The sequence below is a fragment of the Toxotes jaculatrix genome, chromosome 10 (assembly GCF_017976425.1).
Source record: "Toxotes jaculatrix isolate fToxJac2 chromosome 10, fToxJac2.pri, whole genome shotgun sequence".
NCBI lineage: Eukaryota > Metazoa > Chordata > Actinopteri > Toxotidae > Toxotes > Toxotes jaculatrix.
This window is the reverse complement of record NC_054403.1, coordinates 4,125,667-4,145,194: the sequence shown is the minus strand read 5'-3', so window position 1 is coordinate 4,145,194 and position 19,528 is coordinate 4,125,667. Positions and strand designations below refer to the sequence as shown.

At 41.5% G+C, this 19,528-nt stretch overlaps 1 long non-coding RNA gene across 1 annotated transcript; it reads left to right on the top strand.

The window, feature by feature from the left end:
* The first annotated feature begins 8,338 nt into the window (after positions 1-8,338).
* Positions 8,339-13,964, top strand: LOC121188703. The gene is made up of 4 exons (XR_005894730.1): positions 8,339-8,443; positions 9,718-9,837; positions 10,181-10,284; positions 13,587-13,964. It is a non-coding gene; the product is annotated as an uncharacterized LOC121188703 (long non-coding RNA).
* Positions 13,965-19,528: the final 5,564 nt, after the last annotated feature.

The window sequence follows — 19,528 nt, the reverse complement described above, 5'->3', positions numbered from 1 at the left end:
GTGTCACCGAAGTAAATGTTGAGATCTAGAAACACTTACTACAAAGACTCACACAAGTCAAGAAATACAAGCAGTCAGAGGATCAGACAGCTGTCTATGCAGCTTATTTAAAACCAAGAATAATTCTTCTCTGCACAGGAAAAGTGTCTACACTCACCCGTACTAAGTATGGTAGGTTATCTATGGTGTGTTTTGTCCTAAACAGTCAGTAATGGGTGCTGTATCTATCCTATGGACATCATCAGTCAAAGCCAAAGCTAACTTAACTTTTAAAAATGTATTTCTTTGAATGTCCTGAACAAAGTTATCTCTGTAAAGGTGTGAGAGGGCTTCAAAATAAGAGCACAGCTCTGGGAATGCCACTCAGATTTCTGATGGTTTTGTGGATAGGCTTGATGCACTTGGATACAGGATGGGATCAGAAAGAATTACAGCACCCTACATAAAATTTGGTTGTATCAGAGGCAGTGACCGTGGCTTATCATGTTCACTTTTCCTTTTCCATTTAAACACAGGACTCTCCCCATCATGATGCTCTGAGGAAACCTATTCTCCATACATGAATACAGAAGCTCACAAATACTGGTAAGACCAGATTATTATTAATATTGTTATTTTTATTACATCTTTTTATTTATTTGTTTTCTAGTTGAAGTTCTGAATATGTTGTAAATTCTTCTGTCATCACTGCATAAATTGTGATCACAGTTATCCACACAATAGAAATCTGCAAAACCACCTTAGTGACATACACAGAATAAAAGTATAATTAAAAATGCTTTTTTTTTTTTTTGCTTTTTTACATTCAGCTCTTAGTTCAGTTACATTTGATAGTTTAATGTGTAAAAATAATTGTTGACTCTCTTACTAATTGTGATGATTTGGCCGAACTCTTTAAAAGAAAGATGACACAGTTGTCGTGGGTGGGTGAGGACTGGCAGGAACGGATGGTCCCGTGGTGCTTATTAGCGGAGAGAGAAGTTTTAATTGATCTTTGATTTTTTTCAAGTAAAGCGTGAACTGTTTTCACTGTGTCAGTACCCAACACCTCTGTTGATTTGCACTAGAAATTGTGTAGGATAATTATAATCAACAAGCTTGATGTGCACATGAACACGGAGGTTTCTCTGGTCATTTTACAACTAAGTGTGTTGCTCGTTGCACAAAATTTAAACCGTGGATTTGCTGTGCGTAATTGTAGTTTGACAGTACACAAGGTCACTTCAGTTGCTGACAGCAGATGGAGCCGATCCCTGCTGCCGTCAGATAAAGAGAGTCACCAAAATAAAGGAAAGGACATCAGTATAGACTAATAGGCGGCTGTGGCTCTGGAGGTAAAGCGGGTCTTCCGCTAATCAGAAGGTCGGTTCGATCCCCGGCTCCTTCAGTCCACGTGTCAAAGTGTCCTTGGGCAAGATACTCATCCCCAAATTGCTCCAGATTTATCACTGGTGTGTGAGAGTGTGGAGGGGGGAGATTTTAGATACTTAAAAAAACAACACATGAACTATACAACAAAAGTGAGTACACCTGTGATTTCCAGTGAGGGCTTATTTCATGAACAAGGTTATAAAAGAACCTGTGAACACAGCCTTTTCAGTTCAGGCCTAGGTCGTGTATAGTGCAACATGGCTCCACGTGATTAGGAACTGAGAGACTTACTGATGAAGAGCATCAGGAGGCTACTGAACATAAGTTGGGTGGGAGGTATAGGAAGATCCGTACTACCAATGACAGAAGGCGCAGTGGCCATCCTCGAAAAATGACTCCATGTACAGTTTTCTATTTACGCAGCCTTGCATTGAAAACCAGATGGGTAAATGCTTCCAACTTGGCACAAGGACTGTCTGCGGAAATTGATGTTTCAGTGACTGTGACAGACAGTGTGAAGGACACTGCATGAACTTCTGTGGACAGCATCCAAGAAGAAAATTGTTCCTCACAAAATGGAACGAAACTGTAAAATGAAACTTTGCCAAAGAACACGAGAGGAAGCCTGACGAATACTGGCAGCACATTCTTTGATCGGACGAAACCGGAATAAATTTGTCTGTGGGGTCGTGCTGACGTGGGGCTGCATCACTGCAAAAGGTGTAGGGTACAAATTTGTAAACCCGAATGCTGAATACGAAGATGACTCCCAGTAGCCCTGCAATAAATCTTAATAGGTTATAATGTTATGCGTTTGTTGAAATTAAGGTGATGACTCAACTGTGTGATCATTTTGGAGGATGTAGTTTTCCTGCTTTTGAAATGTCAACACAACACAGAGCGGTTCAACAGCAGCACAGACTAAATCCCCCAAGAATGATCAAACATTTGAATCAATGCCACTTTAACACCATTTCAACACAAACTGAACATTATTTTAGCTAGATGTTCCTAATAAACTGACAGCTGTGTGTGAGTTCCTATCTTGAATCCAGTAAAACAGCTTTGGAGTATTTTAGAGTGGAAGGTAGAGCAACAAAAACCCTGCAGCAAAGAGCAGCTGAAAAGAATGATCTGTGAAGAATGGCAAAACATCTCTCCACAGATTTGTGCGAGACTGGTATCGTCCATACCCAGGAGGATGGAGTCTGTCATCCAAAATAAAGGCAGACACACAAAATTTTGAAAAAAATAAAAGAATGGAATGTCACCGATGAAGGGTGTACTAGATTTTGCATTGCTGTATTCCAACCGACAAGTAATAAATGCGTAATAGGTTTCTCTGTATCTGCCTGAGATGAGAAACCTCCCAGTGCAGATGTATTCTTTAAATGATAAAAAAAAAAAGCAGTGTTTGTGATGTTGGCAGTGTAACTCTGAAATGTTAGGCCTGAATCAGTAATGACACCCAGATTTCTGACCTATGGCGTTTCTACTTCCTGATGCAGCAACATAGCAGCAACTACAAGTATTTCTGACTCGTCATCATTGAGCTGGAGGAGGTTGTGGGACGTCCAACTGTTTGTGCCTTTGATGCATTCAACCAGTGATTTGACAGGGCTGAAGTCTCCAGGGGGACAGGGAGAGGTGTGTCATTAGCATATCTTGTTTTTTTTTTTTACACATTCATGTGGCCAAGAAGCGGCATGTACACACTGAGGAGCAATGAAGGGATGAAAGTATTGACAAGTCAAACCTGTCTCCTAGAATTTGTGTTTATATACAACGAATTATGCGCTCTATTTATTAAAGGCAGCAGAGTTGCAAGAGAGTATCTGGGGAGGATGGCAGGTGTTTGCATCAGGGTCCTGTCTGTGGTTTTGGGTTAGGAAACAAAAGCACTTTGGTTATGGTTAGGAAACGGTTATGGTTTTGGTTACATGTCAATAGACTAACTTTTTGGGCCATTTTCAGTTGCCAGGGCTTAGAGTTTAGCAACAAGTACCAGCAGAAAACAGGGAAAAAATTGCTGAGGCAAATGCGGAGCTAATCCAGTTTTTGGATGATCGAAGCCTGTTGCTGGTAATGTGAGAAGAATTAGACAATGGGCAGAAAGTGCTAAAGATTCTAATGGACTATTATGCAAGCAAAGGGAGGCCACGTGTGGTTAGTCTGTTCACACTTACGCATGAGATCCAGCCAGGACATGGTGTCCGGTCTGATGGTGGAGACAGGGGCCCTGCATATAGTCATGGATATAATGTATAGCTGCAACAGGTGCAGTGCAGAGGAGACATGGAGGTTTACTTGACTGACAGCAGAGGGCAACACAATGCTGAGACACATGCTCTATGTTAGGATAACAGACTATACTTATAAACAGTAACTGATGAATGTGATGACCAATGTAAAGGTTGTTATGCAGACATGACATGACATCCTAGGGCACTGTAACTATGATGACCAGAAATTAAAGGTTGTTGTTGATGGTACAGCAATCATCAGACAAACCTGTCCTACATTATCAAGTGTGCAAGTTTATCCAAACTAGGAACAGGGAGCCTGCAGCTCTCAGATATAGTGGGAACAGTAGACCCAGAGTCCAGACATGGGTATAGGTTTGCATTGTCGTTCACTGATAATTACTTCAGTGCTGTGTTTGTGTACCGTGAATTCATGGGGAAGAACTATCAGGCAGTTCTCAGCAAACTGGTGCACCCTGTTTGATATGCATGTGTATGCTAACAGAGAATGAGTGGCCAAAACATAATCTGCCATAGAACTACCAAGGCAGTCCTTGACTGTTTTTGAATTTTGCAATGTCATGACTTTGTTGAAATAAAATTGGTCTGAATAATGTGTGTATATTTTAGTCTAACATTTGTAAATTTAGCTCTTAGATCTTGTACAAATCTGTCCTCTTGTTTCCCTGGCTTTTTAACAAGTATGGGAGCATTGCATGGACTGTGACATGGCTTTAATGTCTGCATTAGTTCAGTGGCTTTGCTCAGACCAACGTTACTGGAGGAGGAGGCCCATGCTGAGGGAGGAACATTGGAGATTATTTGATTATAAAATCCTCTCGTGGCTTAACTTGTGGGTTAGAGTTGCGGTTGATCTGCGGGTGTGGTGTGTGATTGGAGGAGGATGTATGAAGTTGTGAGCCTTGACATGCTCTCAGTGAAGGGGCCTATAGATACCAAAGCAGATTCAGAGACGGGTAAAAGCATAGGAATGCCTCCAACCCCCATGGCTCTCACTGTTTTCCTCTGATGGTTTCAGATTAATGGAATTTGCATTTAGTCGAAAGAGAAGCTCCAGTATCTACCAGAAACTGACCTGGCTTTCTATTTACATCTATTGTCAAATGTGGTTCTTCATTTATTTTAGGAGGTAATCCATCAATCGGACTCTGTGACAGTCCACAGCTCCCTTTTGCTGTAGTCATCACATTTTCCTTGAAACTCACATGGACTCTCATCTTTGCTCTGTTTAAGCCTTGTGAAGGGAATGAAAGCCGTTTCTTGTATTACCTTTTGTTTTTAACCTCTAAGGATACACTGCTGTGAAATGGCAGTTCCCCACTCAGGTGTGATTTTGGAAAATTCGGTAGGATCACAGATAATTCCGCATACAACACTTATCTTGTCTTTTAAATCAGATGACAGATGGTTCCTGTGTGATGTACACACCGAGTCCCATTCTTCTAACCATTTTTGTCTATTTTCCTTGGGAGAGTCTCCCACTTTTGCTTTTAGCGCTCTTTGGCTCCAAGGCTTGTAAACACTATCACTCCCCATTGAAAGCAATGGAGCCAATTTCTCTGGATTCTTTTTTCTTTCAGTTTCTTCTCTTCTTTGCAGTAGCCAGCCCTGCTTCATCTCTTTGACTATTTACATCAGATCTGGGGTACTCTGAAACCTAGTCGCCATCACTAGTATCATCATCACTGGATTCTTTCATCTCCTATACAGGATAAAGGTTATTCATTTGATCTACTTTGTTTGTTGTAATGCCTCCAGAGGACGTTGTCAACTCATTATCCAATTGATTTTCTGTCTGTGTTTTGTTCTTTTAGTTATTAACGTTTTCTTTTGGTCCACAAGCGAAGCTATGTGGGATTCTGCATTGCTGTGTCAACTTTCATCTCTGCACAGTCTGAGGGAGTTGAAACGTTTGTTTCTGTCTCTCGGTACCATAATTATCGCACATGTACTTAGCAGGGCTAGTGAACTTGTTCGCCCGTCCTCGTCTAAAATATCTGCCCATGTTCTCTCTGTAAAATCTATTCTGTTGTTTTGTCCACAATTCACTTACTAGTTACTTAAATCAACATTCAATTTAGATGATACAAATCATTCCTCTGGGTGAGAGGAGGGTAAATCAAAATTTGTTTCTTTTCTTTTTTGTTTTTTTGTTTATTTGAAACAGTTAAGGCCTTCACTATGATTGCTTTAGTCTATCTTTAGACTTTGATAATAATATGTTACATGTACAGAATGTTATTTTCTGGCTATGGGATGGGACATTACAAAGATGACCTCATGTACCGTTACGCCCTGGCAGAGACCATTGGGGGGGTTGCTCAGAGTTATGTTTTTATTCCAATCAAACACTGTATTAGGTGATTTCACTGACTACCATGTTCACCCAGAGAGGAGGATTCCACCAGTGAAACCACTTGACCCCAGGCCCTGTTCAGACCTGGCATCAACGTGCATCTCTGCTTGACTCTCTGATTGGACTGATTGGATCTCAGCGTGTCCTCAATATGTCTTGGGTTGCTTTCACACCTGTACTTAGAGCTGTCCACTTGTGATCGGGTGATCACCCAGGAAGCATGTTAATACCATGTCTGAACAAGGAGCCTACAAGGACACATGTAAAGCTGCTGTGTGTCTGCACAACGGAGAGAGGATCAGACTGTGTCCATGCTCAAAGCTACTGTGTCACAGAAGTGAATTAAAATTATAAAATGTGCTCTCACGTATTCCTCTCATGTCCATGGCAGCCAACCTGAGGGCTGCTTTTTTACTGCTTCAACCTTCTCAAGTGATGTTCCACAGCAGAACTTAGTGTCCTCATTCTGTCACAGAGGTAGAGAGGAATAAGGTGGGAGGGGACGAAAACAGAAAGACACAGACTTTGTGTAACATAACGCTCCTTCTTGAAGCCAGTAACATACATCCAGCCTTCTTTGTGAACATCACTGAAAGGGAGAAAATCTCCCTTACAGTGGACTCCCGCTCATTACAGAGAAGTTTTCAGAGGAAGTGAGTGAAAGCTAGCGACCCACTGTAGCTCCCAGGGTTTGACTGCCAGCCCTGCTACGGTTGTTGAACTGTGATTCACAGAATCATGGAGTGGATGTTAAAGTTGAAGTGTTAACTCTGACTCTAGTTTCAGTGGTTATGAAAAAAAACTTGTTTTACAACAATATTAGTTTTATTTCTTTAGCTTAGGACATTCAAGTTAGTGGTTATGACTCTAAAACTCAAAAAAAAAAGTTAAGAGTTGCAGCATGATCAAAAATAGCTTACAGCTGCTGGTGGGATCTGGCCTCAGTGTGTCAGTGTAGGTGAGTAGACTGGTCGCTTTGGCATGGTAATCCACCAGACAGCAACATCGAGTTGTCTCAGGGGGACGTCAGAGGAAATAGTCTGGCCTTCTTGGACTGTGCGGTGCACATAAAAGATGACACAAGCCTCAACATCGAAGTGTACGGAAAACCAACACACACACAGACACAGATCAATATTTATTCTTTGATTCTCACCACCCACCGGAGCACACGCTGGAGGTTATCAGAAGCGCACACCATTTTCCATCGTGGAACGTATCAGTGCAGCCTTCCACACAACACGATCGCACCATTTCACCAAGAAAAGGAGGCGAAGGAAAACAAAATGCTCCGTCTTGACTTAAAGAGTGTCCCGGAACACAGAATATTTCTGAAAGACCAATTATAAAATTGCCTGTTTCCTCCTTTTGGAGGTAAACATTTATGGAAATATTACTTGTGTTGTTGTATTTCATCTCTTTTGCATCAAGTTTGGTCGTAGATAGTAATTTTTAGAACAAATTCAATGGTATTAGAGTCATCGGTGCCAACTGATGCATTGTTATAAGGGTGCTATTTATTCTCTAAGCTATTTGTTTAGGAGGCGGAAAAAAAAATCTTTTTTTGCTGGAGATTTTCAAATCTCACTGTGGCCTGATGATAGGAACAGGAAGGCCTGTTGTATTTCAAAATACAGCTGTTCCTGATTGAACCTGAGTATGTTTTTCAGGCTGGAGCTCCAAAAAAGTTACCTTGTCCTTTAGGGGGTCAAAGTCATTTCACTGTTTAAGAGACATTAGCAACAGAAAACGTACGAGGAACAAAGTTAACTAACACTTTTGCTGCATATGAGATTGAGTGCTGTGCTGTAAGTAAGAGATTGAGATGCTTCAGAGGCACCTTATGCCATGTTGATATGATCTGTGGTTGAGAGCAGTAATATTTCCGTGTTTATGACTTATGAGTTAACTTGAGGTGGTTGTATGACAGCTGGTCATGTTTGAAATCTGTTCACTGACACTGTGACAGATTATTTATTACATTTGTTTTAAATTAATCAGACTTATTTCCAATTTCCTAGTTGATGTTTATCATGTGACGAACTGTTTGCCATACCTGTGAATCTGTGTTGTTGTTGCTGTACCATAGAAACAACTAGTGAAAATGTGTAATATGACATTACAGATTTTTTTTTTTTTTTTTTTTTTTTTTTTATAAATTTCAAAGACAAACACTAATCAATTATAAATTCAATTCACATCAGTGGTGGGTGCCGGGATGCAGACTCAGGGAAATCCTGTGGACTGGTTCCCGTTCGATCACAGGACTTTTCACTAGCTCGGAAATCTACTGCAAATATAACTGCTTTTGTTTTCATGTGCTATATCCTGTCTCCTGGGTGATACAGGCATCTGCCTATGTGGTGATTTGGAATATCGCTGCAGCTCTCATCCGTCCACCTGTGGGTGTGTAGCTGCTGCATTGTCCGTGAGCTGAACCACTGCAGCCTGAGTAAGCATCTTTTTTTTTTTTTTTTCACTCCTTCAGACATGATGAGAATTAACCTTTTGATTAGCAGTGAATAGAGGGAAATAAACAGCCTACACACACTGTGATTATGTGGATTTATTTAGAAGTTAGTTGTGTGAAGGGGTTTTTATTAGGCCTCTCCACATCACAGAAGAGAGAATGTATTTGATTAAATTTGTTAAAGCATGCAGATACAGTAGGCATTGAAATGAGGCTGTGATTGCATTGCATATGCGTGACTGGCTGTGAGAGGAACACGACCTTCCTGCTGACTCTTGACTCTGCTGATTTACTAGTGATAATGTGACTTTTAACAGTCAATTAGCTGTTTTAAGCCTCACAGGAGGCACAGGCTGCTGCTGCTGCTGCCGCTGCTGCTGTGTGAAATGTAAAGCTGCGCACACGTGGTGTGACGCTGTTTTCTTTTGTGATAACTGTCCATAAATATATATCTGAGTCCAATTTGCTCTCGATTTGAACTTGTTCCGAAAATGAAAAGAGTTCAGAGATGTTGTTGTTGGTTAAACATTTCTGAACACAGTCTTGTTATGTTTCAAATCCTGGCTGCAACAGTGATTTTATCATCACGGTATTACCACTGTTCTGTGTTTGAACCCGTGTTCTGTTACCCTGCTAGCCACCAGGACTCTGAGTGCAATAAAAAAAAGTGAAATTCTAAGTGCTGCTGTGCTCCAGTTTTCATTCATCTATCTGCCGTCAAGGCTGCTGCAGTGGGGCACAGTAATGATATGGCACATGAACACATAAGGAGTGATGATAATTTCACCATCTTTGATATTCAGCGCCACGGGCTACATTCACACAGCATCAGAGTGGAGTACAGTAAGAACCCTGCACGGCACTGACGTGAGCTGATGGCTGCCATTAGATGGCACTGCAGCTCACTGCTTCTGATCAAAGCACAGCTGACCCCTGCCATCTGACAACACACAAAATATCTGTTTTCAGAACTCTGCCAACCTCTATGCACACTCCTGCTGCAATAATAGAGGATATATATATATATATAAATTTATTTTTTTCAAATTACCTCTTACTTCATAGGAAAGGAGGAAAAGAAAAAGGTGAAGGAAAGGAGGAGGGAGAGAGGTGGCACAAGCATTTACAGAGAATTAAAGAAAAGCAGGTCAGGTATCAGCTGATCATGTGATCTCAGTGACTTTGACCGTGGCATGATTGTTGGCGCCAGTTGGTGCCTAATTCAAATAACCAATCTTTACAACTGTGCTCAGCAGAAAAGCTTCTCAGGATGAACAACACATGTCCATGTCCAGAGGATGAACTACAACAGCTGAAGAAGCAAAGAACACAAGTCACTCACAGGTCACATGCTCAACAACAAAACCCTCCTCCAGGTGCGTAGCTACTTACCCGACTCCATGGCTCTCCTCTTATTAACCACAGCCATCTTTAATCCCTCTCTCTCTCTGCCTCATCGGTGCTGCTGTGGATAGCTCTCCCCTTCCTCTTCCTCTTCCTCTCTCTTTCTCTCTCGTCTCTCTCGGTGCCCAAAATGCTGAAGGCTCTGGCTGAAGGACGGGTGGTAAAATCCTCTGCATCCAGCCTCCACTGAGAGACTATGTGGACATTTGAGTGTATTGAATTGAATTGAATTTAGATTAATTTTTTTTTTTTTTTTGCATACATTGTGATGATGAAGTGTGTGATTAGTCTCTTTCCTTCTTTAAATGAGAATAGAGCCACCTGAAGTGACTTTGCTGGTCCATGTTTGTCGAGGCTGTAACCTTCTCACTGCTGCTCGCACATTTCATTTTGGGTGATTGAGCTGCTCTCTTCTGTTGGTAAGGTAAGAACCCATATTACTGATACTTCTTTTAGCTCTGTTCAATCATCCAAAATAAAATACTGAAATGTGTTTTTCTATTCTTAATTTCCTGCTTGTTACCATACAAGAATGAAAAATTTTTTTTTTTAATTTCTTATCTCAACAAGGTAACTTCAAGCCATCAAATATTACAGTAAACAAAAAAAAAAGCTCACTACTTGCGTTGTTAGGAGTTGCGCTCCAGTAGCCGGCTGTTGAGACTCGCTGATCTGACACCAAAATCCATGCACAATAATCACGCACAGACGCACAAAATAAGCAGTGAAAGCATGAAGCCCATGAACCATGATGAATAAATACCCTGCACATGTCACAGTCAATCACGTTACAGGCATTATTAACAGCAGATGAAGTCAGGTGCACCGAGCACGGCAGAGCTGCACACGCACATTTAAATAACAGGATATTAGAGTTTAAATCGACTCTGTGAATTTACTTTATCAGTTATGGCAGCATTAGAAATGTTAATGGGTATTTATTTCTTTTTGTCTGAGGTGTATTTGATCTTAACACATCTCTGATTGGTCACATCAAGACCAGGATCAGTGCTGATCCTGAATTAACTGGAATTCAAAGTTAACCAGCAGCTCTAAACAGTTGCTGACTGCGCTTAATATTTAAGATTTTCTTTTCTTTTTTCTTTTTTTGTAGTTGAATAGGCTCACTCCATTTTTTGTACCATTTTTTTTAGAATGTATTGCCTGCCTGTTAATAGACAAATTATTTTTGGAATGAAAGTCTAATTTCTCCATTTAATTCTGGCGCCAGCAGCTGGAACTGGACATGTGTGGAGAGACTGCGCGCACCACGCTTACGTTATCAGTTAATCGCGACAGTTCAGTTGCGTACAGACACGCACAATATTGCAAAATTTTTCAATATTTATCAGTCACCAAGTCAAGCAGCTTTTTTTTCCCCTTTAAAACTCAAATAAATAGCGTCTCACAGGAGATGAGTCCAAGTCGTTTGACTGCCCAAACTCAAGTCTGACTTGAGTCCATGTCTCAAGTCTCCAGGTCTGGTAAACATTATCACTGAACAAATTACCCAGTAGTTTAATGCCCACGAACCAAAAACCTTCCTTTGGACCTCCTGTGGGCTTTGGGGTACTTGTCTGCTTTGCCCTGTTGGTAACCCAACCCTACTGTCACCTGCTAAGCAGACTGCAGGATGGATTTTAATCATTTTCGTTTAATGCCTGATCTGTCCTCTCAACATCAGATCATTTTTTTCACCTTGTACATAAAAAAGAAGGGAAAAAAAGTGCAAATTGCCCAGTTACAGCACATTCCTGGTGTACAGAAAAAAAAGAGAGCTGTAGAGAGTGGTTCATACACTGTGCCAATCGCAGTGTTAAGTGGGCGGTGTGCTTGTTAAATAGGCTGTTTTGAAAAGTCATTAACCCCGATTCCACTGTCTGAAAGGGAGCGTCGGACGGTTCGATCTGATGATCTGATTCGACGTTTGAAGCACACTGAGCCTTTAAGAAGTGCAAGATCATCAGCATGTTGTTTGTTCTCTTTTAACCACTTATTTTTTTTATTTTTTATGATATGACATGATTTTGTTTTGACCCTTACAGCTTGTTGTTTCTCTCACTCCTAGTATGTCTTCTTTAATGGGGAACCTGAAGCTGTTTAAGCCAAGCCACTCGTCTCTTCCTCCTCTTTAATCACCTTCCTCTCCTCTTTTCCTCATAGTATTGGCAGTTTCTGTCAAGATTACACAGCTTTATTAGACCAGCAATCCTAGCACGCATGAGCGGGGCAGACTTTTCTTGGATGTGTTATTGGCAACAGCTGCACGAGGCTAAGTATTATTACAGAGAGCAATGTTATTGTCATTTTCACCTCACTTTCCTCCTGTGATCGTAATAATGTTGCAGTGCCAGAGCGACATTAGCTGCTTTTTTTTTAGTGAGGTGGTTTGCAGGTGAAAGACGTGGAATGGTAATAAAGGCATTAGTATGCTCTGCCATGTCCGCCTTCCATCAAACCCAAACAAAGCAATTACCTCTAACTGGGATTTGATGGTCTTTATGTAGATGCTTATTTTCTGCTGTTTGCTTGATAAAATACACAACTCAGCAAATGCTGCTCTTAAAGAGACTGCTACGGCACTGCCTCTTTGCAAATGCAATGACTCTGCAGCTGGGACTGACAAGATGGTTGTTTTCAGAGGGGTCTGCTGGACGGAGCTGCTGCAGCCCATGAAAGCAGGACTAATGAAACATTCCCAGTCGAAATGTGTCAACGACATGACACTCAGTGCCCTCATTAACATAGAAATATGGAGGCAGAGGTATTTCTGTACACACTGTTGGGTGAAGTAGGTGGTCACCTGGATGGCCACCAGAGGAGGGAGGAAAGCTACCCAGGGCCTCATTTGATTTTAGAGAACACACACATTGTCTGAGAATAGTGTGACATTATAGTCATATCAGTGAGAACCATGAGATCATGCGTGAGCACACGTCTTCAGTTGTTTTGAACTTCTCATAGCATGAGAGTGGTTGAAAGGACAGGAAAGAGTCAGTAAGTGGACTTTGAGTCTAGATAAATCACCTAACATGGGTCTACTCTAAAAGCACTGAGAAATGAAGCAGCGTGTTTTTAAATATCCACCATGTTTTCCTAGCTTCTTCATCTAGCCTTAGTACACCACTGAACAAACACAGAGAGTGTTCTGTATCTATATCAGCCACTGATACAGTTACATACTAATGCAGCAAATCCAGCGATTTTGATTGGAGAGTACTGTCAGGGTAAGTCTCCACTACCAGATTTCAGACGGGCAACAGTTACCTACCCCACCTACGTTAGCAGATTATGTAGCTATTACCTGGTGTGGTGGGGCAATGAGTGATCTCTGTCAGAAGAAAAATGAATTCCTGGGTCTTAAATGATTTCAGACTCAAACTGCGAAGCCTGATGTCCACATAAAGGATTAGGGGGTCAGTGCCCAGCCTGCAGACCAACTGGAGCAGATTATCTTCCTACACACCACACACTATTGGTTTAATGGTCTTTCAGGTCTTGGCAGATGATCAAGACAATTAAAAGAGAAAGTGAATCCATGAAATTCTCTCAACCTTAAATTATCGAGAGGTTAATGCAAACACATGCAGCATCTTCTTTGTCTTACCGAATACTGGCTCATTATGGACATTTAAATGCATATGAAGTGTTTTGATTACTGTGTCGATGTTGAAAGTTTTGTTCAGAGGATTAACTATAAACTCGTCTACTTTCATTCAAGATATGATGAAAGCCCAGAACCTCCCACCTTTCCAGCTGGATCTTTACACTTCTGCTCCCTGTGTCATTCAGCGGCAGCACCGGGACAACATCGACCAGGCCTGACTGTGTGACTCACTTGGACTCAAGGATGAACTTTGTTCATCAGAGGTCAAAGGCCAAGGGAACTCACATTCATGCTGTGGTGTTCATGTCTCAAGGCAGCATTTTCCTTGTAGGAAGAGAAGTGGCAGACTGAAATGAAATGAGAGACCGCTGTATTTCTTCACATAATTATTGGCTCATGAAGTTACTGAAGTCAAAAATGAGCTAGGCAGCTTTTCTTTGTTTTAAACTTGCATTATTTCATTTCCGTTGAGTAAATAAATTGTTACTACATCTTCGCTGTGTTCTCAGCGACAGTGACTCATGTAGAGCCAATGGGGTTTTTTTTTTGAAGGGGGGGGGGGGGGGGTGTGCAAGGACAGAATCACGAGGAAGGAAATGAGAACCGTAAACCACATGAAACTGTGGCACGATAGCAGCTGGTTGGTAGGGGTCTTCAACATTTTTCGGGCCAAGGGCCCCGAAACTGATGGAGAGATGGAGCAGGGACCCTCTACTATATTTTATAAAATTGTGTTTTATATTAAACTGAGTCTAGTGCCATGTATAAACATACCTTGTTATTGTACAGTCAATACTAAGCTATTCAAACAATACACAGGTTCATTTAAATGTTTTTATTTTAAACATGTTCAAGGTACAGTGAGTAGGGTGGCAATGACGCAGCCACCCTACTCACTGTACCTTGCACATGCTAGATAGATAACATCTTTCTTCATGCAAAGATAATATAATAAGGCTAACACTGTTATGATCAGTGTAGATATATAGCTAAAACAGACTTATGCTGCTTATGATGTAGTTCAACAGAACACTTGTTACAGTAGCCTAATTGTGTCGATTGAGAAGGGGGCAAACGACAAAAGCTGAAACGACTTTCTGACAGTTTTCTCTTAGGGGCCGTGCGGGTTGTGAAATCAATTTAGAAATGTCATATCTAAGCAGTGTCTTTTAATTTACCAAACGGCAGTTGCGACTGTAATAGCAGTAATGAGCTATTGCATAGCAACTGCAGATGCATCTGTGTCGAAACTTTTTTCATCCCTGGTGAGTTTGCGCCCCTGACAACTATTGTATGGATTGCCACATGTGGCACAGACATTTATGTACCTGTCAGGATGAAATGTACACAGTTCACCCACCAGTTTAAGTGTTGTGGCTGATCGCTGTATATAGCTATAAATCAGTGCGTCTGCTGTATTCTTCCTCATTATGGCTGTCACCAGTAGATTCGCTCTCAGTAAAGAAATGTGGTAAATATTTTGGCTTGAACAGGAGCTCCCTCCCCCATTCCTCTTCTTTTCCATTTCTGTTTCTCTCTTTATCAGTCTGCAGATGTCTTCCCTTTTCTCCAGTTTCTCCCACAGGTCAAAAATGAACATCCATATTACAGCGATGCTCCTACACCCAATGCAGCAGCCCCTTCTGCTTAGTTTAGAGCAATACTTTCAAATTAAGAGGTGAAGGGAAGCAAAGCCTTTTCTTTTTCTTTTGGTCTTTTTTTTGCCAGCAAATCACAGTGTGCTATCTAAGATTTGTAGAGCAGGAGCTTAACTCAGAGGCTTACCTCACAGACAGTGACATAATCCCTGTAGCGGGGGCCCAGGGGGCACTTTTTTTTTTTCAAATTATAACCTTCTAAATATATCCATGTGGTGTCAAAGACATGTAATGTGACATTGACCAAAAAGGTCGAGCTGCTTTAAGTGAGTGCTCTTTAGAATACTGATCTTTTTGATTACATTCAGTCAATTAAACTGACTGGTACTGGTAATTAACCTGGCTCTGCCGATGAATGGTCTTTCTACCCATCATTAATGGACTGAAGGTTGAAGCGCATTCTTTTTTTCACAGCTCTATCAATCCTTTCACTGGCAAAGCCCTTTTACCACTCACTTTGTATGATTCTGTTCTTACACACCGTGGTATATTAGCAGAGGAGAAACAGGCTCAAAAGGTCAAATCCCAAAGTTGTATGATTCTCATGTTATGGTTCTCACCCCTCTAACTTGCCCTCTGTGAACAGAGCTCTCTCTGCCTTTGTATGTCTCTATTCTAAGCCTGTATTAACATGAACACTATGTGACAATTTCAGTTTCTACCATGAAGGAACCGTTGTGTACGATATGGCCCATCTGTGTTTGTTGTCTAACATTACATCGAACAAACAAGTGGCTGAAGCCACACTGAGCTCTGAATGCGGCTAACAGTTACAAACCATCTCATGACAGAAAGAAATAATGAGATTTAATCCAATTTAAATACAGGTAGTTCTAACACACACTGGATTTACCTTCTAATTATTCTTTACCAATGAAAGACAGATTTTTCAACAAGGCAACAAGTTTGTGAGCTTCTTTAATTGTGAGTGACCAATGAGGCCACAAGTGGCAATCACAGTACAATAGTGAAACATTGAACAGCCCTTAATTTCTCAACTTCCTCCTCAGTGAGCTTCTTTAAAGAGGAGCACTGAATGCCATGTGATGCCAAAAGATGTTGAAACATGGCACCCAGTCCATACCAGAGGAAGCTGCTCACTAGGCACCACATACGACAAGCAAATATTTTTCAATAGTATGTCTTGAACTTTTTGTGTGAAAATGCCCCTCAGCCTTCCCTCCAGTTGCTCCCAGGGACCAGCTCTTGGTCTATTGTATGCTGTTTTGGCTCTGAGGATTGTTGACTATTGTTTTCACTGAAGTGCGTCAAAGTGTGGAGGGTGACTCTGGCCAGTCTGGCCCAGGCCAGTGATTCTTATATCAGCAACAGCTGCAGAAAATACTCATTTTTTCAGAAAAAAATAAAATAAATGCTGAAAGATTTCCCAAATATTACCAAAATATTCTTCACTGACACTACAACTGTAAGGTGTGTTAAGGTGTGTCCCTGTCGCTGCGTCGAAAACACTTGGTTGCAGTTAGGGGAAGATCATGGTCATAGTTTAAAAAAACTTGGTGGAATTGTCCTAGTTGAAAGAATCCCTAGTATTCAGGGCTGTGCCTGCATTATGCGTTTCCATTACCACCCTGTGCAGCCAGCAGGAATGTGTATTGTCACCTACATGTCTGTCTGTGTGCACAGGAGTAGAACATGATGGTGATCTTTCAGTTCCGTGGGAAATTCCCTTCATACTTGCTGAATAGTTCTTGCTGTGCGTGACACCACCAAAAGTTTAATTCCAGGTGTCGGATTCTTTCTTTAAGATCTTTTCTCTCCACACCGTAGTCGCCACACTGTGAATGTGGATGGAGCCATTGTCTTTTGTAGAGATTCCAGCTGCGGAGTGGTTTGTCAAATATGGTCAGCAAATGCAGACTTGGGTTTTAGTGTGCAGGCATGAGGAACAGGGTTTTAATAGGGCCCCCTGGGAGGCTAATTTGGCTCTGGTTACAGTAATTTAGACAGCAACTATGTTTCATTTTAAATCTGTAATAGTAATAGTAGTGGTCATAATAGTTACAGCGGTATATAAAAGCAAACCATAACAGAAGTTGTCTGGTTGGGGTCCTAGATGCATCTGAAGAAAGATATTTTCAACCAGAAATAAACACCTACATACAGAGTCTCTTAAACAGCCTAAAATGTTGGATATTATTCTACCTCTACAGCCAAACTGATGTGAGCTCTGTGGAAATCTTCTCATTTAAGGTCAATGTCATCTTTGTGCTTTAAATCTAAAATACCAAAAAATCTGCGGTGGTATTTTCTGAATGCCAGCTCCAGCTGCTAACTAGCACAATAAACTCCCTAGTAAACAAGTGCGCGAAAATACTTTGTATTGTGCATTAGCCTGCGGTGGAAATAAAAAAAAAAAAAAAGATAAAAAAACAACAAAAAAAAAAAGATGAGGGAGTGAGAGGGAGAGAAGCAAGGGGGGGCGTCTGAGCCATCTGTGTTTATAGTGCTGCTGTGGAGAGAAAAAGAAAATGTCATTTCTGTGGCCTTTTCCATCCAGACCAAACACACTCAGACACACACACAGTCTTCAAACATATCAATTGACAAGAGAATGGTGTTGGTGTGCGTGTGTGTGTGTGTGTGCCCAGTGCCATTGTTTGTGGGCTCGACTACAGTGTACATGTGTGGATGATGGACAGAAAAGCTGCTCAGCAGGTGAGTGAATGTCTGAAATGATTGTGTGATTTTTCCCCTTTATGCCTCATCTTCTTTCCTTTATTCCTATTTAGAGTTTCGGATGTGAGGTTCAGAATGAAGAGAGTGAAAGAATAAGTGATAGTTCAAGGATTTAACGTTATGGATTATTCATGTTTTTAATATCGTTCCCCTAAGTTAAAATCGTGGCTCAGTTTAAATTGATTAGCATGATTCTTATTCTTCCTTTATTCATTGTGTCTGATATCTTCATGATGTAGTGAGAGAGAGAGCAGCTTGTTAACATCTCAGATGTGTAGTGAAGGTGAACTGGGAATGGCTGATGTAGCCCCTGGTTCGTAGGGTTTTTAACTCCCAGATCTGGATGGGAACATGGAATCTGAGTGGGCCATGTTGAAGCCTCCATTGTGGATGCGGCTGTAAGGAGTTGTGGTCCGAAGGTTGCCGGTGCTAGTCTTGCTGACGACCCAAGAACCTGCAGGTGGACACAGGTCATGAGTCCCTTCGGGCCTTGCTGGCCCAGGGGTCTCCTGATGCAGCAGATATGTACTGACAGGCCAGAAGGGACGCCACTGTGGCGGTTGATGACACAAAAATTCAAGCATGGGAGGAGTTTTGGGAGGACATGCAGAAAGACTTCCACTGGAGGTCTTCTGGGTTGGCTAGCACTACTGACGGCCTGACGATATACTCCAGCAGTGCAGGGAGTTGGAGGACTCAGGTGGAGTCACATGGGGTTCCAGATCTGTTACTACGAGCCATTCGGTCCCTATGTAACCAGAGTCAGAGTTGTGTCTGGGTTACTATGCTAAACTTGTTGCCACCATGACCCAACCCAAAAATATCAGGAACTAAAAGAACTTTGTTTAAACAAGAACAATAACTTTTCTGCTCATGAACAATCTCAGAGAGAGAGAGAGTGGATGAGGGGATATTTGTTATTCATAGAACATTCATAGAACACAAATGAAAGCAGTTTGGTATGACTGGCAGCATGGACTGATACAAATGCCATCGGTGCTTGTTTAAATGTTATTAGATGTAAATATTTGGTATAGAATCAGTGTGAGGCAGCTGAGGGGACTAGCTAATGAGGGGTGTGTGTGTGTAAGTGTGTGTTGGGCATCTACTTTAGCCTTTGTATTTATACAGTTTAATGTGCGTGACCTTCTGTGTGTGTTGGGAAATAAAATCCCCACACTGCAGAAACAAAGACAAATGTGTACCGCTCCAATGATGTGAGAGATTATTTTTAGATTCATGGCTTTGTAACAACATTAATTTTTTTTTTCTGTTGTTGTCCCCAAAGGTGTAGCAGTAGACAGACTGTGTTGGTGTTTGCATGTACTGTGTGTGTGTGCAGAATCATAAAGGGCTGGCGCAGGTTTCCTCCACTCTTTTTGACTCCAGTGTTTGCCAAATATGGATTGTGCTAAAGGTCCCTATTAGCATAAGGCTCCCAGTGAAAGTGCTCTCCCACTGCATGCCAACTGGCTGTGCTCTCTGAGGAAGTGTCAGACACAGCGTTGCTATTTGCATTGACTACCACTTCACTACAACACCAGGAGTTATTGTAGTCAGTATGTGGACATCGCAGAACTTTGAGTCAGTCACATGTTTCCTGGTCTCAGCCATGCAAGCAGCGAAAGCCTGGAGTGGCAGTGTTGGCCTGTCTATGACAGGTGCCTTGAGTTAACTTCTGTTATGATTCAGCACTATATA